The sequence below is a fragment of the Symphalangus syndactylus genome, chromosome 17 (assembly GCF_028878055.3).
Source record: "Symphalangus syndactylus isolate Jambi chromosome 17, NHGRI_mSymSyn1-v2.1_pri, whole genome shotgun sequence".
NCBI lineage: Eukaryota > Metazoa > Chordata > Mammalia > Primates > Hylobatidae > Symphalangus > Symphalangus syndactylus.
This window is the reverse complement of record NC_072439.2, coordinates 17,457,369-17,471,430: the sequence shown is the minus strand read 5'-3', so window position 1 is coordinate 17,471,430 and position 14,062 is coordinate 17,457,369.

The following is a 14,062-nucleotide window of genomic DNA, read 5'->3' as shown; positions in this document are numbered from 1 at the left end:
GCTTACACCTGTAATCCCATCACTTTGGGAGGGCGAGACAGGTGGATTGCTTGAGGCTAGGAGTTTGAGACCAGCCTGGCTGACATGGCCAAACCCTGTCTCTACTAAAAATACAAAAATTAGCTGGGTGGGGTGGTGCATGCCTGTAATTTCAGCTCCTCAGAAGGCTGAAGCATGAAAATTATTTGAGCCTGGAGGCGGAGGTTGCAGTGAGCTGAGATTGCGCCACTGCACTCCAGCCTAGGCAACAAAGGGAGACTCTGTCTCAAAAAAAAAAAAAAAAAAAAAAAAAAACGCCAGGCACGGTGGCTCACACCTGTAATCCCAGCATTTTGGGAGGTCAAGGTGGGTGGATCACAAGGTCAGGAGTTCGAGATCAGCCTGGCCAATATGGTGAAACCCCATCTCTACTAAAAATACAAAAATCAGTCAAGCGTGGTGGCGTGTGCCTGTAATCCCAGCTACTCAGTAGGCTGAGGCAGGAAAATTGCTTGAACCCAGGAGGCGGACCTTGTAGTGAGCCGAGATCCTGCCACTGCACTCCAGCCTGGGTGACAGAGCAAGACTCTATCTCAAAAAAAAAAAAAAGGAAGTGAGACGTGAGTATTGTATTGTATCATAATAAAGCAATTATTTGGCATTACACCTTAATGAATTTTATCCAATCAGTTTGCCTTTGTAGACACAGAGTGATTCATGTAATATGACATGTAGCATAATCAAGTTTAATCTCTATAATAATGGTTGTTTATCTGTAGGCTATAGTTGTAAAAGAAGAATAAATAAATAAAGCAATCTATCAATCTTGATCAAACAATGTAGCCCACAGTTGATTCAGATGTTACAATAATGCAGTTGGTACAACTCACTGGGCAGCATATACCATGAGCACTAACGAAAAATAAAAATCATGGCAAGGCGCAATGGTTCATGCCTGTAATCCCAGCACATTGAGAGGCAGAGGTGGGCGGATCACCTGAGGTCAGGAGTTCAAGACCAAGCTGGCCAACATGGCGAAATCCCATCTCTACTAAAAAGCACAAAAATTAGCCAGGCACAGTGGCGCATGCCTGTAATCCCAGCTACAGGGGAGGCTGAGGCAGGAGAGTCGCTTGAACCCAGGAGGCAGAGGCTGCAGTGAGCCGAGATCGTGCCACTGCACTCCAGCCTGGGTGATAGATTGAGACTCCGTCTCAAAAAAAAAAATGATAAATGAAAAATGAAAATCAACTGCATGAAAGTCAATTCAGTTTATGCCTAGCCTTCATTAAAGACTAACAAGAAAAAATAACAAAAAAAAACAAAAAATAAATGTCTCAGTGAAAATCTCATTTGGGCTCTCATCTACAGGACAGAGTATAGATGGAAAATACATGTTTGATGTAATAACTGATTTTGTGATATACCTTTATGATTGAAAATTGTTGATATATTAAGAAATAATAGTAAAATAAATGTTATTTTAAGCCTCCAAATTTGTGATAATTTTGTTAGGCAGCAATAAATTAAAAAAAAAACTAATACACCCAAACAGAATAAACCCAAATGAATCTATTCCAGGACATATCATAATCAAACTGTTGAAAGCTAAAGATGAATTTAAAATCTTGAAAGCAGTGAAAGACGCATGATACCTTACCCATAGGAAGAAAACAATTTTAATGAAAGTAGATTTCTCATCAGAAACTATGAAAGCCAGAAGAAAGAAGCACAACATTTTATAAGTGCTAAAGAGCTGTCAACCCAGGATTCTATAACCAGCGAATGAAAAAGATGTACATTTATATGTATACATATAAAATATGTATATATGTATATAAATGTATATACAATTATATGTGTATATTATGTATATAACCATTCAAGAATGAGAGAGATGTACATTTTAAAATAATTAAAAGAGGCTGGGTCAGGTGACTCACTCCTATAATCCTAGCACTTTGAGAGGCTGAGGCGGGCAGATCACTTGCGGTCAGGAGTTCGAGACTGGCCTGGCCAAAATGGCAAAACCCTGTCTCTACTAAAAATACAAAAATTAGGCAGGCATGGAGGCTGAGGCAGGAGAATTGCCTGAACCTGGGAGGTGGAGGTGCAGCGAGCCAAGATCGAGCCACTGCACTCCAGCCTGGGTAACAGAGCAAGACTCCATCTCGAAAAATAAATAAAATAAAATAAAATAACTAAAAGAGTTATTGAATTGTAATTGCATTTGGATTGGAAATTGGATCTAATTGTAAATTGGATCCAAGAGTAACTGGATTGTTTGTTATACAAATGATAAATGCTCTAGGGAATGAGCACCCCATTCTCCATGATGTGATTATTCCACATTGCACGCCTGTATCAAAACATCTCATGCACCCCATAAATATATACACCTACTATGTACCCATAAAAATTAAAATAAACAAATTTTTAAAAATAAAATAAAAGAATTCAGGAGAAACTAACACATTCTCAGAGGAAGGAAAACTAAGAGAATTTGTTGCCAGCAGACCTACCCTAAAAGAATAGAGAAAGGGAGTTATTAAAACAGAAAAGAATGGTAAAAGAAGGAATCTGGAACATTAGGAGAAAAGAAAGAGAAGGAAGAAAAGAAGAAAAGGAGAAAGAGGGGGAGGGAGGAGAGGACAGAAAAAGAGGAGAGGAGAGAGGAAGGGGTTTTCTTTTACTTCTTGAGTTTTCTTTCCCTTTTTTTCCAGAGGATCTTCACGCCTCTAACTGAATTTTCTAAATTACATTTAATAGTTAAAGGAAAAATTGTAACACTGTCTGATGTAATTCTCAATGTATGTAAAGAAAATATTAAGACAATAATATTATAAATGATTATAAATGGGAGAAGATAATGGTATTAAAGGGAGGTAAGGTTTCTTTTTTTGTTTTTTTTAACTGAGTCTTGTTCTGTTGCCCAGGCTGGAGTGCAGTGGCACGATCTTGGCTCACTACAACCTCTGCTTCCCGGGTTCAAGAGATTCTCGTGCCTCAGCCTCCTGAGTAGCTGGGACTACAGGCACGCGCCCCCGTGTCTGGCTAATTTTTGTATTTTTAGTAGAGACGGGGTTTCACCATGTTGGCCAGGCTGGTCTGGAACTCCTGGCCTCAAGTGGTCCGCCTGCCTCTATCTCCCAACGTGCTGGGATTACACGTGTGAGCCACTGTGCTGGGCCTGGCCCTGAGGTAAGGCTTCTATATTTCGTTTGAACTGGTAAAATGTCAAAACCAATAGGCTGTGATAAACTCTATACGTAATACCTACAGCCATTGCTAAAAAGTCTATACAAAGAGACACACTCAAAAACATTACAGATAAATAAAATGAGATTCTAAAAAAATGTTGATGTGACCCATAAGTAGGCAGGAAAAAGGAAACAGAAAAGCAAAAAACCAAAAAACAAATAGAAGACAAAAAAAAAAATGAATTGGCAGACCTAAGTCCTAACATAACAATAATTACATTAAATTTAATAGCCTAAATATACCAATTAAAGGATTTATATTTACAGACTGTATTTTTTAAATGAGCCGGTTAAATGATAGCTACAACAAAATTACTTCAAATGTAATCATACACATAGGTTGAAAAGGATAAAAAAAGATATACTATGTCAATATTAATAAAAGGAAAGCAAGAATGGTTATATTAGCATCAGATAAAGAACAGAGCAAAGATAATTAGCAGGGACGGAGAGGAACATAATGGTAGAAGAATCGCTCCACCAAGAAGACGTGGCAATCCCAAATGTGTACACACCAAACAACGGAACTACAGAATATGGGAAGGAAAAATGGACAAAACTGAAGTGAGAAATGCATAAATTGACAATTACGGTTTGGGACATCAGCACTACTCTCAACTATTGATAGAATAACTAGACAAAAAACAAATCAGCAAGGATAGAAGAACTCAGCACCACCAGCAATCAAGATCTGATTGACATTGACAGGACATTTCACCCAACAACAGCGAAATACACATTCTTTCCAAACATTCACAGAACATAGACTAAATAAGCCATGTCCTGGGCTAGAAAACCTCAACAAACTTAAAAGGATTGAAACCATACAGTGTGTTCTCTGACCACAGTGGAATCCAACTAGAAATAACTAACAGGAAGATAAGAACAAAATCTCCAGATACTTGGAAGCTGAACACCACACTTTTAACTAAGCCACAGGTCAAAGAAAAAGTCTTGGGGGAAAAAAAATACATTGAACTGAATGAAAAAGAAAAGACAACACATCAAATTTTGTAGGATGGAACTAAAGCAGTGCTTAGAGAGAAGTTTATAGCACAAAAATGCTTACGGTAGACAAGAGGGAAAGTATCAAATTGATCATCTAAGCTCCCAACTCAAGATATTAGAAAAAAAGCAAAAGAAACCCAAATCAAACAAAAGAAATAAAATCATAAATGGCAAAAATCAATAAATTTGAATAGAGAAAACCAATGAAACAAAAAGTTGGTTCTGGCCAGTCACGGTGGCTCACACCTGTAGTCCCAGCTAGTCAGGAGGCCGAAGTGGGAGGATCACTTGAGCCTGCGAAGCTGAGGCTGCAGTGAGCAGTGATTGCACCACTGAACTCCAGCCTGGGTAACAGAGTAAGATCCCCTCCCCCTAAAAAAGATGGTTCTTACACAACAATCAAAATTGATGAACCTCTAGCATTATTGAGAAAGAAAATGATGAAATTACTTATCACCAATTTATCAGAAAATTAATCAATTGCCAATGTCAGGAAAGAAACAGTGGATATCATTACAAGCCTTGCTGACAACAAAATGATAATAAGGGATTGCGACAAACAGCTCTACACACATAAATTTGATAATTTACGTAAAAAGAACTAATTCCTCAAAAAAGCAAAAACTACCACCACTAACCCAATATGAAATAGAGAATCTGAATAACCCTACAACTATTAAGGAAACTGGTTTTTAAATTTTAAAATTCCTGAAAAGGAAATCTCCAGGCCTCAATAGTTTCATATGAGAACTACCACTTGATCCAGCAATCCCACTACTGGGTATCTACCAAGAGGAAAAGAAGTCATTATACAAAGAAGACACTTGCACACACATGTTTATAGCAACACAATTCCCAATTGCAAAAATGTGGAACCAACCCAAATACTCATCAATCAACGAGTAGATAAGGAAACTGTGATATATATATATGTGACGGAATACTACTGAGCCACAAAAAATGAATTAATGCATTCGCAGCAACCTGGATGGGATTGAAGACTATTATTCTAAGTGAAATAACTCAGGAATGGAAAACCAAACATCGTATGTTCTCATTGATATATGGGGGCTAAGCTATGAGGATGCAAAGGCATAAGAATGATACAATGGACTTTGGGGACTCGGATGGGGGAAAGGTGGGAAGGGGATGAGGGATAAAATACTACAAAGTGGGTTCAGTATATACTGCTCTGGTAATGAGTCCACCAAAATCTCACAAATCACCACTAAAGAACTTATACTACCTGTTCCCCAAAAACCTATGGAAACAAAAAAATTAAGAAAAGAAAAAAATTAAACGTGAAAATATAAGCTACAGACTAGGAGAAAATATTTGCAAATCATAAATCTGATAAAGGACACCTATCTAGAATATGCAAATAACTCTCAAAACTCAACAGCAAAAACAAAACCAAACGACAACAACAATCCATATTTTTCAGTGAAATCTCTCTTCACGGTACCACACAGTCATGATTACTGTAGCTATATAATAAATTTTGAAATCAGGGAGAGTGCTACCTTCTACTTTATTCTTTTTTTCAAAATTGTTTTAGTTACTCAGTTCTTTTCCTTTGCACACAATCTCTCTTCATCGAAGAGAGATTTCACTGAAAAAGATACACAAATGGCAAATAGGCACAGGAAGAGATATTTAATCGACATCATTAGCCATTAGGGAAAAGCAAAGTAAGATCACGATAAAATACTAGCTACATACCTATTAGAATGACTAAACTTGAAAACAATCACAGCGACAATACGAAACACTGCCGAGGATGCAGGGACACCTCATCTCCCACACCTTGCTGATGGAGATGTAAAATGGTGCAGCCACTAGGGAAAACAGTTTGGCAATTTCTTTAAAACACTGAACAGGCACTTAGCATATTGCACCATTGCACCCTGGAGCATTATCTCAAAGAAATAGAAACTCAAGCCAGGCATGGTGGCTCACGCCTGAAATCCCAGCACTTTGGGAGGCCGAGGCAGTGGATCACCTGAGCTCAGGAGTTCAAGACCAGCCTGGCCAATATGACAAAACCCTATCTCTACTAAAAATACAAAAAATTAGCCAGGCATAGTGGCAGGTGCCAGTAATCTCAGCTACTCAGGAGACTGAGGCAGGAGAATCGCTTGAACTCAGCAGGCGGAGGTTGCAGTGAGTAGAGATCGCACCACTGCACTCCAGCTTGGGTGACTGAGTGAGACTCTGTCTCAAAAAAAAAAAAAAAAAAAAAAGCAGGTCCACACAAAATCCTATAGGTGAATGTTTATAGTAGCTTTATTTGTAATACCTAAAAAACAAAAGCAACCAAGTTGTCTTTCAATAACTGAATGATTAAACAAACTATAGTACATGGAAAAGTGCTCAGTAATAAAAAGGAGCAAACTATTGATATGTAACTACATTTGACCCTTGAACAACATGGGCTTTAACTGTGCAGGTCCACTTATAAGCAGATTTTCTTCTGTCTCTACCACCCCTGAGACAACCAAACTAACCCCTCCTCTTCCTCCTTCTCCTCTGCATGAAAACAACGGGGATGAAGACCTTCATAATGATCCACTTCCACCTAATGAATAGTAAACATATTTTCTCTTTTTTATGATTTTAATACATTTTTCAGCTTACTTATTGTAAGAATACAGTATATAATACATAGAACATGCAAAATATGGCTTCCATTCAACAATAAGCTATTAGTAATTAAATTTTGGGGGGCTCAAAAATTAATTTCAACTGGGCAGAGTTCAGCACCACTAATCCCCACATTGTGCAAGCACCAACTGTATTTGAATGGATTTCAAAGGCATTATGCATGAGAAAAATATTAAAGTCGCTCTCAAAAGGTCACACACTGTACAATTCCATCTATATAACATCCTTGAAATGACAAAATTATAGAGATGGAAAACAAATTGGTGGCTGACAGGGGTTAAGGATGGGGGAAAAGAGGGAAGTGGGTGTGACTATGAAAAGGTGGCACCAGGGAGAATTTTGTGGCAATAAAATAGTTTTGTAACTTGACTGCAGTGGCGTTTACATGATCATGTGATCAATTGGAACTACACACACGCACATTGTACCAGTATCATTCCTGATTGTGATGTTGAACTATAGTTATATAAGATGTATTCATTGGGGGAAACTGGATGAAGGGCACATGGTATCTCTCCATGATACAATTTCTTTGCAACTTCCTGTGAATCTATAATTATTTCAAATTTTAAAAAGAAAAGCAAAATTAAAGATTTTACAAATTAAATCTGAAAGGAAATAAACTTAAGTGTTAATAATTGCCTCTTTGGGAGGTGGAAGTACATGAGATTTTTCTGTTTTGCATGCAAGTATTTTCTACAATGAATATATATGTTACTTTGTTTTTATCACAGTAATTTAAAAAAAAAATCTTCCTCAAACCATGGTCATGAGAGGTCTACTCAGCTGCTTACATGTTCCCCTCCAGTGATGGCACAGGGGATGGCCTCTCCTAAGACAGCCCTAGGAGGATGGCCTCACAGGTGAAGGAAGTGGGGAGAGCAGAGCATCTCCTAGCTAGGGACTTCTGAGTCATGCAGCAAGCATCAACCATTTGCAACAACAACAATAAAAAAAAAAAACATGAGAAACAGACACTTATTCACAATGGTGGTAGGAATGCAAAATGGTATCATCACAATGCAGCGGGGATGGGGAATATCTAACAATTTATGTATGGATCTGCTTTTCAAACCAGTTACCCTATTTCTAGGAAGTTCACCTGAAGAAACACCTCTGGCAATATGAAAACACATGTCCACGAAGTTATTCATTACAACACTGTTTGTCACTGCAGAATATTGGAAACCACCTACATGCCCAGCATAGGAGAGTAGCTGAATGAATTATGGTACCTCCACACAATGCTGCTGTAACAAAAGAATGAGGACGATCTCCATGGCCTGATAAGAAGTGCTTTGCAGGACATTCTGTCAAGCGAAAAAAGCAAATTGCAAAAGAGCATATACAGTATGCTATCTGTTGTTTAAGAAGGAACAATGAAACATACACATATCTATTTATCTTTACACACACACACGAAGGATAAACCAGGAAGAAATGAAGTTGGTTACCCATAAGAGGTGAGAGGAAAATAAGGTGGAAGGAATATGGGAGGGAGTAACCCTTCTCTGAAATGTCTTTATAACGAGGTTTGACTTTTGAAAGCACGTTAATATTCTAAATGTTCAAAAAATAAAATTAAACAGAAAAACAAACTAAAGCAAATTAACCTAATTGTATTTCAAATAAATATTATAATTATACTGAAGGGGAAGGAGGGAAGGAAGGAAGGAAGGAAGGAAGGAAGGAAGGAAGGAAGGAAGGAAGGAAGGAAGGAAATGTGAGAGGGAGGGAAACAGGGAAGGAGAGGGTAATAAAAGGACTAACTCTAGTAATTTGTGTATATTTTACTATATACCCACAGTGTTTAACAGGGTTGGAGGATGGGAACTACAAACATATCCTGAATTCATTTTAGTAGAACTGTTTTTTGTAGCGGTATGGGTGATGCAATTGTAAGACTATGTTAAATGTATTATATTGTTATAATGTATATAGATATATCAAATTATTATATTAAGCAAATGAGTAAATGTGTTAATGTTGGGAGCCAGGATTCTCACTGTGGAAGAAGGGACATGCAAATGGGAAAAGCAAAAAAGAACCTGGAATTAGGAGTGGTGGTGTAAATGCATGATTTCTAAAATATGCATAATTATGTGCATATGTGGGCATATGTGTATGTCTGTGTGTACACATGCACACATTTTTCTAGTTCTATCCACTGAAAGAGCCTAAAAGCAAAGACACGCAAGTAGCACCTAGCTCCTAGATGTTTGGTCTGTAATACCATTCCATGCTAAAAGGAAGCAGTGCTCTCCAGAGAAATGACTTATTCCAGGAGAGGAGCAGAATATGTACAACATGAGCCCTGAATATCTTATTATGCCAGGCACGGAGTGCTTTTAAAAAATGAGAATGTCCTAAGGGAGATGAAAAGGGCTCCCACTAGTCAACTTCAGAATAATTTAAGCACCCAAATATTAAGTACAGTAACAAGTTATAAACCATTAGAAAATAGAAAGTAATGAGTCCTTACTGATAATAGATCAATTAATAGGTAGATGATAGATAATAGGTAGATGATGATAGATAGTTTTAATTTTTAAATGGGGAGTTATATTCTTTAAAAATGGCAACACCATTAAAGATAAAGAAAGGCCGTAGAGGCCGTAGAGGCATGGTGGCTCACGCCTGTAATCCCAGCACTTTGGGAGGCTGAGGCAGGAGGATCACTTGAGACCAGTAGATTGAAACCAACCTGGGAAATATAGCGAGACCACATGTCAATGAAAAATAAAATTTTGGCTGGGCACGGTGGCTCATGCCTGTAATCTCAACACTTTAGGAGGCTGAGGCAGGTGGATCACCTGAGGTCGGGAGTTCAAGACCAGCCTGGCCAACGTGGCAAAACCCCGTCTCTACTAAAAATACAAAAATGAGCTGGATGTGGTGGTGGGCACCTGCAATCCCAGCTACTCAGGAGGCTTAGGCAGGAGAATCTCTTGAACCCAGGAGGTGGAGGTTGCAGTGAGCCAAGATAGCACCACTACACTCCAGCCTGGGTGACAGAGCAAGACTCCGTCTCAAACATAAAAATTATTTGAAAAAAGAAAACTTTTAAAAATTACATGAGTGTGGTGGTGCATGCCTGTGGTCCCAGCTACTCAGGAGGCTGAGGCAGGAGGATCTCTTGAGCTCAGAAGCTGGAGGCTGCAACGTGCTGTGATCGTACCGCTGCACTCCAGCCCAGCTGACAGAACAAGACCCTATCTCTAAACAAAAACAAAAAATTAAAAAGATTAATTTTAAACAAGAAAAACTGTGGGAAAGTTTCAGATGAAAAGAGGGTAAAGAGAACACAAAATCCAGTATCTGACTAGAGACTGGATCCTGTGCTGGATGGGGGAATAGGCTATGAAGGATTTTATTGTGCCAATTGACAAAGTTGGAATATGGACGATAGAGTACATAAAAGTATTTTATCCCTGGACATTTATGAAGGTGATAACTGTGGGTATGTAAGAGAATATCTCTGTTCTTAGGAAATACACACTGATGTATTTAGGGGTAAAGAGCCATGAAGTTTGTAATGTACTATTAAATGGAGGGAAGGAAGGAGAGAGGGAGGGGGAGACAGAAGGGGGAGAGAGAGCACAAATGATAAAGTAAATGAGCACAAATATTAACACTAGATGAATCTGAATAAAGGGCATATGGGTGTTCTTTGTACTCTTCATTTTTGCAACTTTTTTAAAATTTGAAATTATTTCCAAATAAACTGTTTCAAAATGTTATTATAGAAAAGACAAAGTAGCCCTCAGAAAATGTTTTTCCCCTACACTCCCATCAACCACTTGGGAGTGCTCACTTCCCACACCCTTGGCAACACTGATTAGAATCACACTTGAAAAGTTTTAACAGGCTTATGAGTAAGGGATTGCCTTTATTACTAGTGAGATTGAACTTCTTTTCATATCATTATTGACCATTTATATTTCTTCCTCTGCAAACTGATTTCCAAATCTTTCTCCTGTTTTTTTCTACTGAAGTATTTTTTCTTATTGATTTGTAAAAACTCTTTATATATTGTATATATTATACAAGGATTTTACATGATAAATAAAAGGATTAGTACAGGGAAGGAAACAGAATAATTACTCAGAAGAAGGATGCTTTGAGCATTGTCACTTTAATAATGAGGTGGAGGTGGTAATATTTAAATACTTAAATGCAGTAACACTCTAATGTAGTACTCAAGAACGTGGGCTTTAGGGTTAAGCAGAGACTGGGTTCAAATCCCAGCTCCATAGGTGCCACTGGCCATGTTATTACGCTCTCTGAGCCTCAGCTCCCCTACTCATAAATCTTATCTAAAAGTTGTAGTGAAGAGCCCATGACATTCTATCTGCAAAGGATATACAATACTTGGTACACAGAAAGCACTTTCTAAATGCTATTATTAATTTTGCTACCAGAGAGCCTCTCCACTGCCTCCCAAGGGTGATCCTTACCAGAGACAAGTAGCATAGCATGCTGGCAGCTGTTTTCACCGGAAGAGATGAGATGCAGGGTGTAGATGCCACTGTCAGATGCACGCACATCAATAATGGTCAGGGAACCATCAGCACTGCCTGTTTCCCTGCCAGTGCAGGCTGGTCCTGGGGTGTAGCCACGGCTGAAGAAGTTAAAATTGAGGATCCGGGTAACCTGATTGGTGGCTGCTCCTCGGAGCCAATAGGAGATGAAATTCTGAGAGATCCCCTGGACAGACAGGGTGACATTGCCCCCCTCGATGGCCCAGGGAGGGATGGATGTGATCGTCAGCTGAGCAGACACCTGCTTCTTGCAGAGGCTCAGGAAGAAGGCTAAGGGAGGAAGCAAAGAGCACTATCACAGAGGCCACTTAGCAGCATTCAACAGTAGACTCAGCCGCTGCTAGAGTCTCATTTATCGGAGTTAAACCGTGGGAGTGGGAAGAGCATGTGCAAAGGCCCCAAGGCAGGAGGAAGATCATTGTTTTTGAGGGGAAAGCGGGGAAGCCAGTGTGGTTGGAGTTGAGTCAGTGAAAATGAAAGAGGTAAGAGATAAAGTCAGAGAGGTAAGAGAGACAGATCACACTTACAACTGGCACTGACATTTTTGGCAAGACAATTATTCATCTTGTGGATCCGTCCTGTGCATTGCAAGGAGTTTAACACCACTTGCTCTCCCTACTGCAACAGCAGCAGCTCCCTCCAGGCATCGAGACAACCAGAGAACATTCCCACACATTGCCAAATACCCGCTAGGGGGCAGTATTAGCTCTGGTTTGGAACATCATGCAGGCTCTTGTAGATGATTATGCGAGCTTTTTTTTTTTTTTTTTTTTTTTTTTTTTTTTTTTTTTTTTTTTTTTTTTTGCCACGTAGTCTCACTCTGTCACTCAGGCTGGAGTGTGCCAGCACGATCATGGTTCACTGCAACCTCCGCCTCCCGGGTTCAAGTGATTGTAGTGCCTCAGCCTCCCGAGTAGCTGGGACCACAGGCATGCGCCACCATGCCCAGCTAATGTTTATATTTTTTTGTAGAGGCAGGGTTTCACCATGTTGACCAGGCTGGTCTTGAACTCCTGGGCTCAAGTGATCCTTCTGCCTCGGCTTCCCAAAGTGCTGGGATTATAGGCATGAGCCACCGCACCAGCCTGTAGGGGACTTTTCATTGTATTCTGAGGGAGCCAGAGAACCACTGGAGAGTTTCGAGTTAAAGATTAACATGATGTACCTCATAGTCTGATCATTCTGGCGGCAGATTGCATTGATTTTGGAGCTCAAGTGTAGAGCTGGAACATTGCTTGGCTCCACGAAGTGAGCGGCCATTCACATTGCAGTTAATGCAGATGCTATTTCCAGCAACTGTGCAGTACACAACCCATACAGCTATACGTGGTGACCCCAGGCAAGGCAGAAGCAGGAGACACCATTTAGGAGGTGACTGCCACAATCCAGGTGAGAGATATCAGTGGGGAAGAAAATCAGAAATTATGATCTGTAACTGTTACCTGCAAGACAAAGCCATGTCCGAAGCCCACCACCTCTGCAGGGACCTTCCAAGGGGCCAGCTATGGTTCTTTGATGCCTCACCAGTCTAGCTGTCCTTCTGCCTCCTCCCAGCTGGAGGCCAGGCCTAGGGGAAGTTCAACAGTGTCTGAGAAGCCCCGCCCTCTGTAGGGTCTTTGGTTCTACCTCCTCCCTGAAGACAGCCCATCAGTACTGCTCCCTGGATCCCACTCCCATTCACCCCTGATTCCACACTGAGAGTTTGGGGCAGGGTCCACTGGCACCAGTTTGGGTCTTAACCAATCCTACAGATTCCTCCAGGCTCTGCCATCACAGGAGGTCCAGCCCTAGTGCTGCTTTGGCCAGAAAGAATGCTCGGCAATGCATTTGCTGACAAGGAGCGTGGCCTGTGTTTATCCCAGAGGTGGGTGAGGCAGCCTCCACTGGTTCCAGAGGTTCCCTCTGCCACCTGAGGCGCCAGGCATGCAGTGCTGGTCCTAGGTAGGGTTACAGAGGTATTGACACCAGCCTGGTCTCCAGGTTAATTTTTGTTAAGGGCCTGCAGCCCATTGTGGAGGGGTTGATATTGCACAGCCTTGAAGGACGTGGACATGAGCTTATCAGAACAAGTGACAGCAAGATAAAAGATCAAAGTAGCCTCTTTGCCTCAGATTCTGCATGGCAGCAATTTCCACCAGCAGGGTCCAAAGGCCCAAAGTGAACAAGGAAAGCAACCTCCTGAAGGGACACTTGGTAATCACCTTGATCCTTGGTTTTCAAAGTCTGCAGTCCACTTAGAAAGCAAGGTACAGGGGCAGAGAGAGTTGACAAATATGTACTGCTTGATGAATATGGAAGAAACAAAGAAAACAGAAGTTTGAAAACCACCGACCTAGAATTTTTAAATGACGACACCCAGTGCTAGCGATTTCTGGAGAAGAGTTTTGCAAGATGCATCAAAAAACATACACATGTACACTCTCTTTGACCCCACCGTTCCTCTTACATTTATCTTAAGACAATCATTATAGATATGTGAACACATTTACTTCTGGGATAATCATGACAGCATTGTTTATAGCAGGATATAAAGTGGAAACAACATATATTCTGTTCTACAGAGAAACAGAAGCAATCTATTCTCTGTGTGTGTGTGTATATATAAGTGTG